The sequence below is a fragment of the Panulirus ornatus genome, chromosome 22, assembly GCF_036320965.1.
Source record: "Panulirus ornatus isolate Po-2019 chromosome 22, ASM3632096v1, whole genome shotgun sequence".
Classification (NCBI taxonomy): domain Eukaryota; kingdom Metazoa; phylum Arthropoda; class Malacostraca; order Decapoda; family Palinuridae; genus Panulirus; species Panulirus ornatus.
The window spans coordinates 14,519,680-14,533,677 of NC_092245.1; the positions used below are offsets into that span (position 1 = coordinate 14,519,680).

General features: G+C 44.4%; 1 protein-coding gene across 5 annotated transcripts in view; it reads right to left on the reverse strand.

The window, feature by feature from the left end:
- The window catches only part of LOC139756570 (uncharacterized), a 383,673-nt gene that overhangs the window by 76,210 nt on the left and 293,465 nt on the right, over positions 1-13,998 (reverse strand). The gene's annotated exons all lie outside the window — the stretch shown is intronic.

Here is a 13,998-nt window from a genome sequence, read left to right on the forward strand (position 1 = left end):
CTGGTTATCTCTCCTGCTTTGTTCCCTCAAGGAAAGAAAAGTAGGAAAGTAGGTATAAAGATCACCTCCAATATAGCTAGCAGGACAGCCGACTATGGCCTTGTGGAAGGGAGGTAATGGCGTGCACCAGCGATGGTAGCAGGAACTGGGGCGTGCATCAGCGATGGGAGCGGGAACTGGGGCGTGCGCCAGCGATGGGAGCAGGAATTGGGGCGTGCACCAACGATGGGAACAGGAACTGGGACGTGCATCAGCGATGGGAGCGGGAACTGGGGCGTGCACCAGCGATGGGAGCAGGAATTGGGGCGTGCACCAACACAGGAAGAAAGACAAGCGGTTACACCATTGGTGGGGAAGGGGGCATGCGGGGGCGTGCACCAACGATGGGAAGGGAGTTAGTGTCATGCATAAAGGAGGGAAAAGAAGCAGAAGATAAAGGAGCAACTGGTGTGCCCCATCACAGGTAAAGAGGGCGAACTAACGTGCCCCTACATAGAAAAAGTTGGCAAGATGGAAAGCCCAAATACAAGCATGCGCTATTCATGAGGCTCCACACATAACTGATAATGTACCCCCCCATTCAGGTGAAGGGGTGTTAATGGCATGCCATCTGCTGATCATAATTAATGCTCCAAAATAACACATCCACGCATCTTACCCATGCATGTACGGGATTGATCCTTGAAAAACCCCTCAAATACCCTTGATCATGACGGTACGACCCTTGAAAACGACTTTACTACCCTTGATCACGACGGAACGGCCCTTCAACACAACGGTACAACCCTTGAAAAAGACTTTACTACCCTTGATCACGACGACACGGCCCTTCAACACAACGGTACAACCCTTGAAAAAGACTTTACTACCCTTGATCACGACGGCACGGCCCTTCAACACAACGGTACAACCCTTGAAAAAGACTTTACTACCCTTGATCACGACGGCACGGCCCTTCAACACAACGGTACACAACTTGAACACGACTTTACGAACCTTTGAAAACGACGGCACGACCCTTCAACACTACGGTACACAACTTGAACACGATTTTACGAACCTTTGAACAGGACGGTACGACCCTTTAACACAATGGTGCACAACTTGAACACGACTTTACGAACCCTTGAACACGACGGTACGACCCTTGGTATTATGGTCTTGCATCTGACCTAACTACCCTTTCAGGATCAGGTCGAGTGCCGGGCCACCATAGCGAAGGGTCGTACCGTCGTGTTATGAAATGAGTCGTACCATTGTACCCAAGGGTCGCACCGTCGTACCATCCTGCCTGCGGTGTCTGTTGCACCGTCCTGCTCAAGGATTGTACCATTGTGGCTCACGAGATCAGATAAATCCACAGTCCTGCTGGACAGCGTTCCATGTGATGGAATTTTCGTCCCCAGAGATTAGCGATTCATCAGCGTCTTGTGTGTGTGAGGACGTGTACGTGTCTGGGGGGCTGGGGGTAATATCAAGACTCTAAGGGATGATATGATTTACTCTGGGGAGGTTGGTGGCCCTCTGGGGTACTAAACTACTTAAGTACGGTTGGGGAGAGGGCACTGGGGAGAAACGGAGGGGGTTGGGTTAGAGGAGAAGGCAAGGAAACGACAAAATACGGAGTGAGAACGACAAAGAGTGAGTAAGTGAATGAGCACGCACGCGTTTGAGAGAGAGAGAGAGAGAGAGAGAGAGAGAGAGAGAGAGAGAGAGAGAGAGAGAGAGAGTCTTGACCTTTCTCGCATCACCTTGTCCACGTTTTATAGAAAGCCAAATCCTTCTTCACTTTTATGACAAAAAAAAAAAAAGAGAGATACACAGAGGTACACCATCATGAAGAGAGGAGAGTTAACAAAATCATCAAGGCAGGTTTACAGAAGACTCCTCTCCTGCACAACTGCAACATAAAGCAACATGACAAACCGCAGGCCAATAAACAAGCGCAGGAGGACACACGAGGGCACACGAGGGCACTTAGAACCTGGAGTGGAGGAGGAGGAGGAGTAGGAGGAAGAGGAGGCGGTGGCGGTGGTGATGGAGAAGAAAGAGGAGGAGGAGGAGGAGGAGTGTGAGTCTAGGCTGGCCAACCTGAGAAGAGAGAGAGAGAGAGAGAGAGAGAGAGAGAGAGAGAGAGAGAGAGAGAGAGAGAGAGAGAGAGAGAGAGAGGACTTCAACAGAGACAAATTTGGAGCCAAATAGTAAAACTGAAGAGAAAGAGTGGCTTACGTAAAGAAACCAGTTGCATGAAGGAACAGATGTGTTACCTGCATATATATATATATATATATATATATATATATATATATATATATATATATATATATATATATATATATATATACCTGCAAGAATGTATGATCATGTTTAATACGCATGCATACACGCGTATGTACATATATATACATACATACATACGTATGTGGTCTTAAAGGTGAAAGAATGAAAGCTCGTAACATAAAGCGACAGAATCAGAGCAACACTCGGCACAGGAGGCAGAAGCCGTACACTCAATACATTCATAAACAGGTCGAGTCATAAGTCAAGGCGTGGAGGAGGAGGGGGGCACTGCTGCTGCTGGGGTTGTGGGGGTGTGGGTGGGTTGTTGTTTGTGAGTCTCTCGGTCGGTTTGTGGTAGTGTTGTATACCGCGCTCCCCTTTCTACCGGCCTCGACGAGTGCGAATGCGCAGGTACCTTCTGCGCCCGTCATAACTAAGAGGCTAAAGTCTTGTGTATTCCGCATCTATCTTTCGGGGTTTAGTTTTTATCCGGGCGGGGGAGGCTTGGCCGACTTGTCCCGGGGCTTCCAGCACGATGTAAAGAAGTAGGGATGAGGTCGAGTTCGAGAGGAGGAGGAGGAGGTGGTGGTGGTAAAGAACTGGAGGAGGAGGAGGATGGGTGGTGGTGGTAAAGAACCGATGCTCCGTAACCATCTGCTGATGTGGCTATGATCCTTCATTCTCTAACCTTCCTCCCTCCCTCCTTCCTTCCCTCCCTTTTCCCTCCCAGCGATGCTGTGGGAGTTACAGCTACACTTGTGGAGGGATATCCTCGTATGACCGCTGTCAAAACTGGGATTGATTGCGATTCGATGGATCTAAAGACAACGTCAAAAGTGCCATATCGTGTATGGCGTAACTTCCTTTTATCTCCGCCATGACTCCCTCCTACTGACGAAGTGGATGACTCCCTCCCACTGACGAAGTGGATGTGCGATGTAAACTCCACTGGTGAAAACGTGAGACCCTTGTGTTTTACATCACATAGACACCGTTGAAATCAAAAGGTGATGGTGGGTGGGTGGGTGGCGGTGATGGGAAGAGTCTTCGAGAATTATAAAAAAAAAACCACTTTAGCGAAGGGTAAAAGAGTGTTCCTTTCCTCGAGCTCGGAGAGCTCTTGAGTAATACGAAAAAAAAAAGAGAAGAAGAAGCGCTTTTGCCTTGTCATCGCTGGACACAATCTGCCAGCTAATCACTGGCTACCGGGAAGTTTATGAAGGATTCGCCATCCTCGGCAGCAGGACTAGGATCAGGGATTAATGTGAATGGCCACGTGATCGCTGGATGGCAAAAGCATGATGGAGCAGCTCTCTCGGGAGGGCTGACCATGATGGATTGGGCCAACAGAGAATACTGATGATGAAAAATGGGGAAAGGGCGGGGGGGGGGGGGGCTGATGCAGAGGGATGGGAGAGAGAGAGAGAGAGAGAGAGAGAGAGAGAGAGAGAGAGAGAGAGAGAGAGAGAGAGAGAGAGAGAGAGTGGGAAAAGAGTGGAAAGGCAACAGAGAGGAGAGAAAAAGAGAGAAGAGTGAGTACATACGACGAGATTTTGCTGGAGAGAGAGAGAGAGAGAGAGAGAGAGAGAGAGAGAGAGAGAGAGAGAGAGAGAGAGAGAGAGAGAGAGAGAGAGATGCAAGGAAAGAAAGTGGCAGCAGTGAGGAGGTATGCGAGTTAATATCGGCCGGGGGGAGAAAGTGTGGGGTGAAAATACTCGGGAGATATAGACCCACCCCCTCTGAAAATCAGACAAATCCTTCAGGGAGGTGAGCGAGTAAGTGGACATGGGTGACATGAGCAAGGGAAACCTGGACTGGTACCTTGGAAGAAAAGAAGAAAATACAAAACGAGACGAAAAGAGGCATTCAAGAGGAGGCTAAAGAGTGAAGGGAGAGTAATTTCCATGACTTAAAGAGGCGATCAGAGTAATTAGCAAAGCCATGGGAACGACCCAGAATTGTTTGTTTAAGTAAGTAAAAAAAAAAAAACGAATCTCTGAGAGTATAATACAGTGGATCCTCTTTGGAAATTACCTGACCTCTAAATACAAAAACGCTGGGCTAAATGGCCACTCCTCGTGTCCTATTAAATACACCCAAGAGGGCCATTTACACGAAACAAAAGAAACATTTAGCTCTTCAAATGTACTGCTGGGCAATAGTCTCACGCAAACACACACACACACACACACACACACACACACACACACACACACACACACACAGACACGCCTTCTCGGGAGATTATATACAAGGTAAGCAAGGTTGGTGGTGTGCTGCGTGTGTGTGTGTGTGTGTGTGTGTGTGTGTGTGTGTGTGTGTGTGTGTGTGCTCTGTATGGAAGACCACCAACACCATCCAAAATGGGGTCCCCCACATCGTAATCCCGACACTAGATCATCCTTTAATGCCTCCTCTACAAGAGCAAAATGCCCAGAAGCCGTCATCTCCACACATTAACAATTAATTAACCAACGAGTTTTCAGTCAAGTCCCACTTCCCTTTTTCTAACCCTCAGGCACAAAAAAAAAGAAAACACACACACAAAAAAAAAAGAAGGAGGGAGAAAAATAGATACCCCAGGCAAGACTTATTAGAGAATCACTATCTAATCAGACCAAGCGGACCATGGCTCAACTCCATCCAGCTGACGGACCACTCCGGGCCTCTCTCTGGTATGTCTCCGGACCACAAGGACCTAAGACCTTTATTGCACCCACCCACCACCCATCCCTTCCACACCCCCTTTACACTCTCCCCCCCAACCTCCAAACCCCTTTCCCATCATCATCCCCCCCACCCTGAGTTTGCTTACAACCTTTTCTCGCCCGGAGCCTTTTATTGTAGGGCTAACTGTCCTGACTGGTTTCTTCAACGGTCCTCCGTAGTTCCTGAGAGCATTACGGCCGAGGTGGAAGGCAATTTTTTTAAACTGCACCTACATATTAGGACTCCGGGATGTGTCGGGACGAAGGTGGGGTGATCAGTGGTCTATTTCCAAAGGATAGCGACTTGATCCCCGCGAGAGGTGGACGACAGATCACAACGGAGAGACTGTGGGCATTGCTTTGCCAATAAGGATTTCTTATTCTCGTGTCCCAACCAAACTACTTCATTCAGCGTTTCTGTGTTTCTGTGCTTTTGTACGAGGGTTAAATGAATATGTTCTCCGATGTTAGAGAAATATTGTTTGCTGTTAATGATGGCAGTGGAATAACTATTCATGATTAGTGTCTACGTTCGAGACACAGTCATAAAAAAAATCATAACTACAGACGCCAAACCTGTGGGAGGGGGGAAAAAAACTGGCTCCTTGGACGCCACCTGCCACTTTTTTTTTTCTCTCTGGTCTCGTAAATACGGGTCAGCCCTTCGAATTTCACTGGTCCGACTTTTGAAGTAATTTAGAGACAGGGGCATCGATACTGGATTTCATTCCTTCAAAGAAAATTTCTTTCCCTTCTCCCCCAACCCCTACTGTTCTTAGATAACTGTTCGTCTACGTTCCTCTCTTGGCATGGTCCTTCCAGCTCGGACATCCCCACAGAAGAAAACCTAGTTTTGAGTCAATTCTTAAAAGCAGCTTACGACCACAGTCCAGCACCATGCTACCTTCTCTCAAACCCATCATCTCCTCCTCCTCCTCCTTCCCTCCCTCCCTAGCCCTTAAGCCCACTCAGTAAGGCTAGAGCCAAGTGCGTGTGAAATATGTTACCCAAACAAGGCGCTTGATAAATTACAAACAAGAACAGAGCCAGGAGGAAGCGCTGGAACCCTGAACAAACAAACGAGGACACCTCTTTTGAGAACAACCACGCCCTTTGAAGAGCAAGTAAAGTGGATCGTTGATGAACGGCATCAACCCAGCTCCGACAGAGACGGATGGCGAACACGGGCAGAAAGATATGAAATTTGGCTCCCTCCTAACTCTCTCTCTCTCTCTCGGGTCATGGTTGAATAGGGTAGACGGGGAAGGAATGGGGTTGATGGTTATGTGTAGCCATTCTATATTTTGGTCTATATATATATATATATATATATATATATATATATATATATATATATATATATATATATTGCCTGCCAGTGGGTCTGTGTCTGAGTATCTATCTATTCTCTGTCTATCTTAACCCGTCCGCTTGTTCTGTCTGTGTCAGTAGCCATCCGTCCGCTTGTCTACAACTTCCCGTCTACGTACCTGTCTGTCTTTCTTCGTCAGTTTCTCAGTCCCTGTCTGTTAATAACGACGATCTGTCTTGAATATATATATATATATATATATATATATATGTATATATATATATATATATATATATATCAGAATTTGAAATGTCAGGTAACATACAATCTAATGGTACTTAATGGTGGACTTATAACAGTTCTTTTTTGAAGCAACCTACATACATCATTTAAGAGACTAGTCCGAGGAACAATTTAAACTTAATTGACGAAGCCTGTCAGTTATGAGGAACACGATTCTGTTGAGATTAGTGGCCAAGTATATATATATATATATATATATATATATATATATATATATATATATATATATATATATATATATATGCTGATAAAACCACAGAGAAATGAAAATGTAGATGCAAGATTTTTCGTTTGTTTCGTCTTCAGGCTAAGTAATATATATATATATATATATATATATATATATATATATATATATATATATATATATATATATATATATATATATATATCTGTCCAGAGAATGCTATTTCTTAGGAGACATTTTAACATCTTCATATCTGTAGCTCATCAGGTACCCACCGAGAACCTCATAAACCATGAGGAAGGGATAAATCTCATAGCACAATAGTGTACCATTAATTACACAGGTCGAGGACGGAATACCTAATGTAGCTTGGACATGCGTTGAGGATCACAGTGCCCTCTGAGAAAATACAGCCGAGGTATGCATACGATCCGAGAACAGACGCTCGAGTCCTGTATCAAAAGACGCCTTTCCTCCTCCTCCTAATCCTCCTCTATTGCTTAAAGCGTCATACAGCCCCTTCATTATAGAGGATCTAAATATACGAATATAGAGGATCCGTGATCCAGTATGTGTGATGTTCCCGTCTATTCTTCACTCTTAAGTTCCTCTTGCTCTCCCATTCTTCAATATTCCTCGCGTTCTTGAAGATTATTTGCGTTTGTCGTTACGTAAATTCTTTTACATATCTATCTTGTAGTGTCTACTACCATTTTCTTATCCTTTTTTCCTATATCCTTTACATGATTTACTTCTTCTTACGTATCATCATTTTTCATTCCCTTTTCTAGCTGTCCAGTCGACCTCTTCCTCTTTTACTCCCTAACTTCCCATATACTCTCACCTTTTTCCACCTTTTTCCCCCTCTTCCCTTTTTCCCCATCCTGTCTTCCCATCCCTTCTTCTTCTTTTACAGACGAGTCGTTCGTTGTCTTGTCCCTTCCCTCCTATCCTTCCTTCTCTTCCTGAATCGCACTTCTCCTCCCATGCCTCACGGGTCTGGTTGTGTGTGTGGGCACCCCAGCTCTCTGAACAGCAGGGGTGGTGAGGGAGAGAGAGTGGGGTGAGTAAGGGAGGGTTAGGAGGAGGAGGAGGAGGAGGAGGAGGAGGTGGTGGTGGTGGTGGTGGTGTGGGAGGGGTGGGTGGCATCCATCATACTGATTGCGCATGCGATGGGCAGTCACCTTTTGACGAAGGCGAGCCAACGTGCCGGAGGCCCTGTGATCGCACAGACACGGGAAAGGTGTTAAGGGATGGGGGAGGGCACTGAGTGAGAGAGAGGGAGAGAGAGAGAGAGAGAGAGAGAGAGAGAGAGAGAGAGAGAGAGAGAGAGAGAGAGAGAGAGAGAGAGATTCATCTGGTCATGGGAAGAGGATGGTGTGTGTGTGTGTGTGTGTGTGTGGGTGTGTGTGGGGAGAGCGGGTGAGGAGGGGGAGTGAGGGAGAATGTTGCCCTTCGGGGTAATGGAGGGAGGAAAAGAAGGTGACATGCGAGATAAGATTCCATTTATATACGGGATGAGAGAGAGAGAGAGAGAGAGAGAGAGAGAGAGAGAGAGAGAGAGAGAGAGAGAGAGAGAGAGAGAGGGAGAGAGAGAGGCTAGTCTCGAGGTCTCGCGTCGATTTATCTTCTGTATTTTTCTATTTCCTCGAGAACTCCACGAATAGTTCACGAGTTATATAAACAGCGCCAGACAATGATGTCAAAGACGAGCTACATATAGAAATGTGTAGATGGTGCGTATATATATATATATATATATATATATATATATATACATATATATATATATATATATATATATATATATATATATATTCATTTTTATGCACATATTTTTCTACATTAATGTAAAATAATGTTACACGGTACGGCAATGTATATAATTTGCAAACTTTGAATTATGCATGATAACATATACATATATTTGAATAAATGAATACATATATAAAGTTTTATATATAAATAATCGGCTATGCTTAGATCAAAATTATATGTATTCTTATAAGTGCATATATAAATACATAGATAATATGATCTCATAAATAATTTTATATGTCCTTATATAACATATTTTCTTTCCTATAGTTATTTGTATATCCTCAGGGCCCATTTGTTGGGTCATTTGCAACTTCGATGTTGCGCTCCACTCTGGAGCAGGGTAAGGATTCCTTGGAAGTCGGAAGGTCCTCGAGTATATTATTCCTTTCCGTTCGCTGACAATATATATATATATATATATATATATATATATATATATATATATATATATATATATATATATATATGTATATATATATATATATATATATATATATATATATATATATATATATATATATATCATACAACCTCAGAACCTCCCATCCTGGCATGCTTACAGCTTCGAGGATGCGCTACACTCAACAGCGGGGACAGTCAGACTCCTTGGAGAGGAGTTCTTTAAAAGACAATACTATTTCGTCAACTGGCGATTTTACAGCGTCGCTAAAGGTGAATTTTCACTCGCTGTGTAATCGCAAACAAGCGGAGTTCGGCAATATATATATATATATATATATATATATATATATATATATATATATATATATATATATATGGCTTCGTCAAATCCATCTCAAAGCTTTTGTCGTCGATTGCTAATAACCAAAATTTATCTTAAAAAAAATCAGTTCAATTTTTATTTTAAGATGAAATATCCAATTACGTATACAGACGTAGAACTAATATATCGGTAATATTCGATGTAAAATTTTCATGGCATCGACTATCAATATGTGAATGAATTTTATGAAATTTTTCTTCTCTTCCTTCCGCTCTCTCTCTCTCTCTCTCTCTCTCTCTCTCTCTCTCTCTCTCTCTCTCTATATATATATATATATATATGAAATATATATATTATATATATATATATATATATATATATATATATATATATATATATACATATATATATTTAACGTCCTTTGGTCTTTGTATCCCAATTATATCTTTTTATTTATTGATGCGCATATGTTCACATGTAAGAACATTGTCTTACATGGAATACATAAAGATATTTTTGACTCTTCGTGAATTTCATTTCTCTGCATAGCGATCCGCATACGAATAAATGAAACTATCTTCAATTAGATAAATAAAAACATATACAAAAATATTAGATAAAATTAATTGATATGAGGAAAATGAAGTTAAAATTTACGAAGACAAATACATCGACATTTATAAATCTATCACGAGTGTTTACCATCAGTGGATTAATTTCTATTTCTTTAGAAATCATTTAGATATAGATTTAAGGTAAACATACACCGGAGTTCCTCCCTCTATATAGTGACCACTGATTCAAGAATTACCTACGTCTGCATAACATATATAAATCCATGAAATTCAGACTTGCTTTCCTATATATATATATATATATATATATATATATATATATATATATATATATATATATATGTATGTATATATATATATATATATATATATATATATATATAGAAAAAACACTTCCCGCTGACGGAATTATCGTATTTCTCATATAGAAATTTCAGGAGAGCCTTGGTGTACGCAACCTCAACTAAACTGGTCTTATAAGTTACAGCAATTGTGAAACGCAAAGGAACAACGTTTGGGCTCGTCCGGGGTTGTAACAAGAGCGGGCTGTATCTGAAGGTTTTGTGTGAGGGAAGGGGGAGGTTGTGGGTTGTGGTGGGGGTGGAGGCTTGTTTTAATATATGCTCCTTAAAATATTCAAACGAGAGAAAGTTAAAAGTTCGCACTAGAAAACTTAATTCAACGCCGTAAGGTCAGGGAGCCGAGTGTATATCACTCTCTTAGAGTTAAGCATAACCCACACCTCCACTTCTGCACAACCTTCTCCTCCTCCTACACCCTCCCCATCTGAAAGAAGGAGACACACACACACACACACAGACACACACATACACGCACACCATCTCCGAACTGCCTAGAATACTGGCCCTGCTCTAGAATTATTCCCACAATCTAGGAATCTAAAAGAACAAGGCCCACATCTTTGCTCCCATATTTACGTGTTCAAGTAGCCGTGAAGTTTGGGACTAGGGCTGGGCTCGGCAAGTGACAGAGCCGCCTTCTATCCCACTCTATCGTTGGGATTATGGCCAAATGACTGTTCGAAAGACCGTCAAGAATTTGGTAGCTTATCACAAATTTTCGTTATGAACATCTCCCGCGCCGACCAGTGAGAGGCGGTCGTATAAATGGCTGCCCTGGCGGAGACCCGCCCTCGCCCGAATACACCTTTATAAATGAAATATTTACCGCTCGCCGGAGATATTCTACGTCTTCTAATAAACAGTGTCCATCGCCAGTATGACTGGCATACTGGGCCAATAGGCCTATGGAATTTTCCAGGCCCGTATATCTGCCTATAGCGTTAGCCGTGTGGCGCTAAGCTCCGCCTCCTTTCCAATATGGCTTCCGCAGAGCGTCCAGACGGCATCGAACCACAACATCATCCCGATATCGGCATTGGCTCCGGCTTACCGTCCCAAATCAAAACGACACTTACATCCCCCTAAGTGCTTATCATTTTACAGTTTATAACTCCACCTGACGTTTTATCATCATTCGTAACCAGGATCGGGATAATTCAACGAACGGTATATATTCCGAGTTAAGCTTTTCCATACCCTGAAGAGGATTCCGAACGGAGCATCATCTGTTGTCATGGCAACGGGAGTGCGGGGGTCAGGCCAAAACCGCCCACACAACCTCCATATATAAGACTCATCTTTTGGATCACGTGCGAGACTAATAACAGTGTGTGGGGAATGAGGACAAAACCATGTAATTTCAAACAAACTGTTAAGTTTTCCATACACAACAATAAGATGTAAATTTAAATTCAATACTTTGTTATTATTATGTTCGATCAGTAAGTATTAAGGATGGGGGGTGGGGTGGGTTGGGTGGTGGGGGAGTTGTGTGTGTGTGTGTGTGTGTGTGTGTGTGTGTGTGGTGGGGTTGTGTGGTGGTGGTGGGGGGGGGGGAAGTTATAATTATGAGGGGTAATACCAGGGAGGAAGGATTTTTCTACTTTAATCCGCCTCCAGCCTACGCCGACACTCAATAACGCTTCGCCATTTTAATTATACGTAGTGAATTTGAATAATTGAATTGGCGAATCTTCCAATTAGTCGACCCGTTCGACTTGCACAAATATGAAAGAAATGAGCGGTAGGAATCTCTCTCTCTCTCTCTCTCTCTCTCTCTCTCTCTCTCTCTCTCTCTCTCTCTCTCTTTTAAGGGGATGTGGGGGGGGAGGGAGGGGTAGATAGGAGGGATGGTAGTGATGGAATGGGATGTGGGGAGGGGTTGGGGGATGGGGAAGGGAGGGTAGAGAACATCTGTATTCCACGGCCGTTTTCTAAGATAGAAACAGGGTGGATTTATTGATGGACATGGCCCAGCACATGTATATATTCGGCCATCTACCTACATGGGGGGGGGGATGGTCGAGAAGGGGAGTAGATAGATAGATACACTTACACCTCTCTCTCCTATCTCTCTATCTATCTCCTACCACTTGAGTGCCACTTAGAAGCATCGAGGACCACATCGGCAGCACCCGTTTCCTTAATTCTTCTCCCCCCCACCCCCCCACTCTTTCTTTTTTTTTACCCCATCTGGCGGAAATTCTATTAAATTTTCCAATAGCCTAATTCCAATTCCGATAATATAAAGGGGGGGGGGGGAGGAAGGGAGGGTGTGTGTGCGTGATAGATAGATAGATAGATAGAAAATGGGGGGGGGGTTGGGTTAGGTTAGTATTTCTTCTTCTTCCCCCTCCTCCACACCAACCAAAACCCCAAACCCCTTAAAAAAAACCCACTAACCAACCCCCCTAAAAACACCATCATTTCTCCCCCCCTTAAAAAAAAAAGGAGAATGCATATGCGATTGTAAATTAGGGCGTAGTGCTCTATTCAGTCAGACATTAGAGGTTTCTATTGCGCCCGGTTTCACACAGCGCCGAACGCCGCTGCCAATACCAATGGTACGGCGGCTATTATCTTCTGTTACCAACGACGGAGCTGCTGCTGCTGCTGCTGCTCTACTGCTGTTTCACCTCCTCCTCCTCCTCCTGCCGATAATGCTGCTGTTGCTCTGCTGCTGTTTCTCCTCCTCCTCCTCCTCCTGCCGATAATGCTGCTGTTGCTCTGCTCTGATGCTGTTCCACCTCCTCCTCCTCCTGCCGCTGCCGATAATGCTGCTGTTGCTGCTGTTGCTGCTGCTCAGCGCAGCAGCAGCAGCTGTCGTAGATGATATTGATGGCGGCGTTGATGACGGTGTGGCCGCTGCTGTTGGTGCTCCTGCTCCTGCTGCTGTTACTGCTGCTGCTGTTGCTGTTACTGTTGTTTCGACCGCCGTACGGCTGTTGCTGCTGCAGATGTTACTGTTACTGATCCTGTTGTCATTGCTACTGGTCCTGTTTCTGTTTCTTTTGGCGGCTGCTGCTTCTGCTGTTGTCTCTTCTGCTGTCTTCAAGGTCACTGTTGCGCGGTGAATCCTTCAGGTCCTCTTACTGGCGGTAGGGTATTCTCTTTGGGCAGTGCTATCACTGCTTCCTCCTTTTCCTTCTCCTCCTCCTTCCTTTCTTCCTTCTTGCACATCCTTCCTCCACCCTCCTCCTTTTCTCCTCCTTCCCTTCTCATTCCCTCCTACCTCCTACCTCTGTCCATAATATTAATCCCATAACTTCTTTTATATTTCTAAATCTATTGTGTCCTCCCACAGCCGATAGTACCTACCCACCCTCCTCCTCCTCCTCCACTCGCATCACTCACACTCACAAACCTAAGACTCCTGCCACCATCAGCAGCACCACTGCCACCACGACCACCACCACCACAACTACACACCATTCGCAGCTGGAGCACTGCCAATCAGTCGGCGGGAGATCATCTCCACCGTGGTCACCATCGCTAACGGATGGTGATAGCGTCAGCGGTGCCACAAGAACAACGGGGCATCCCGGAGTAAATCCGTTGCCCGCCTCCCCAAACAGCCTGACAGAACACCGATCCTACAACATCCAGGAACGATGACGTAACCTATTTCTCTTGGTGGGAGGTTCAAACACCGCTATCCTTCGACCACCACCACCACTACTACCCCTGCTGCTGCTGCCGCTACCCCTGCTGCTGCCACCACTACCC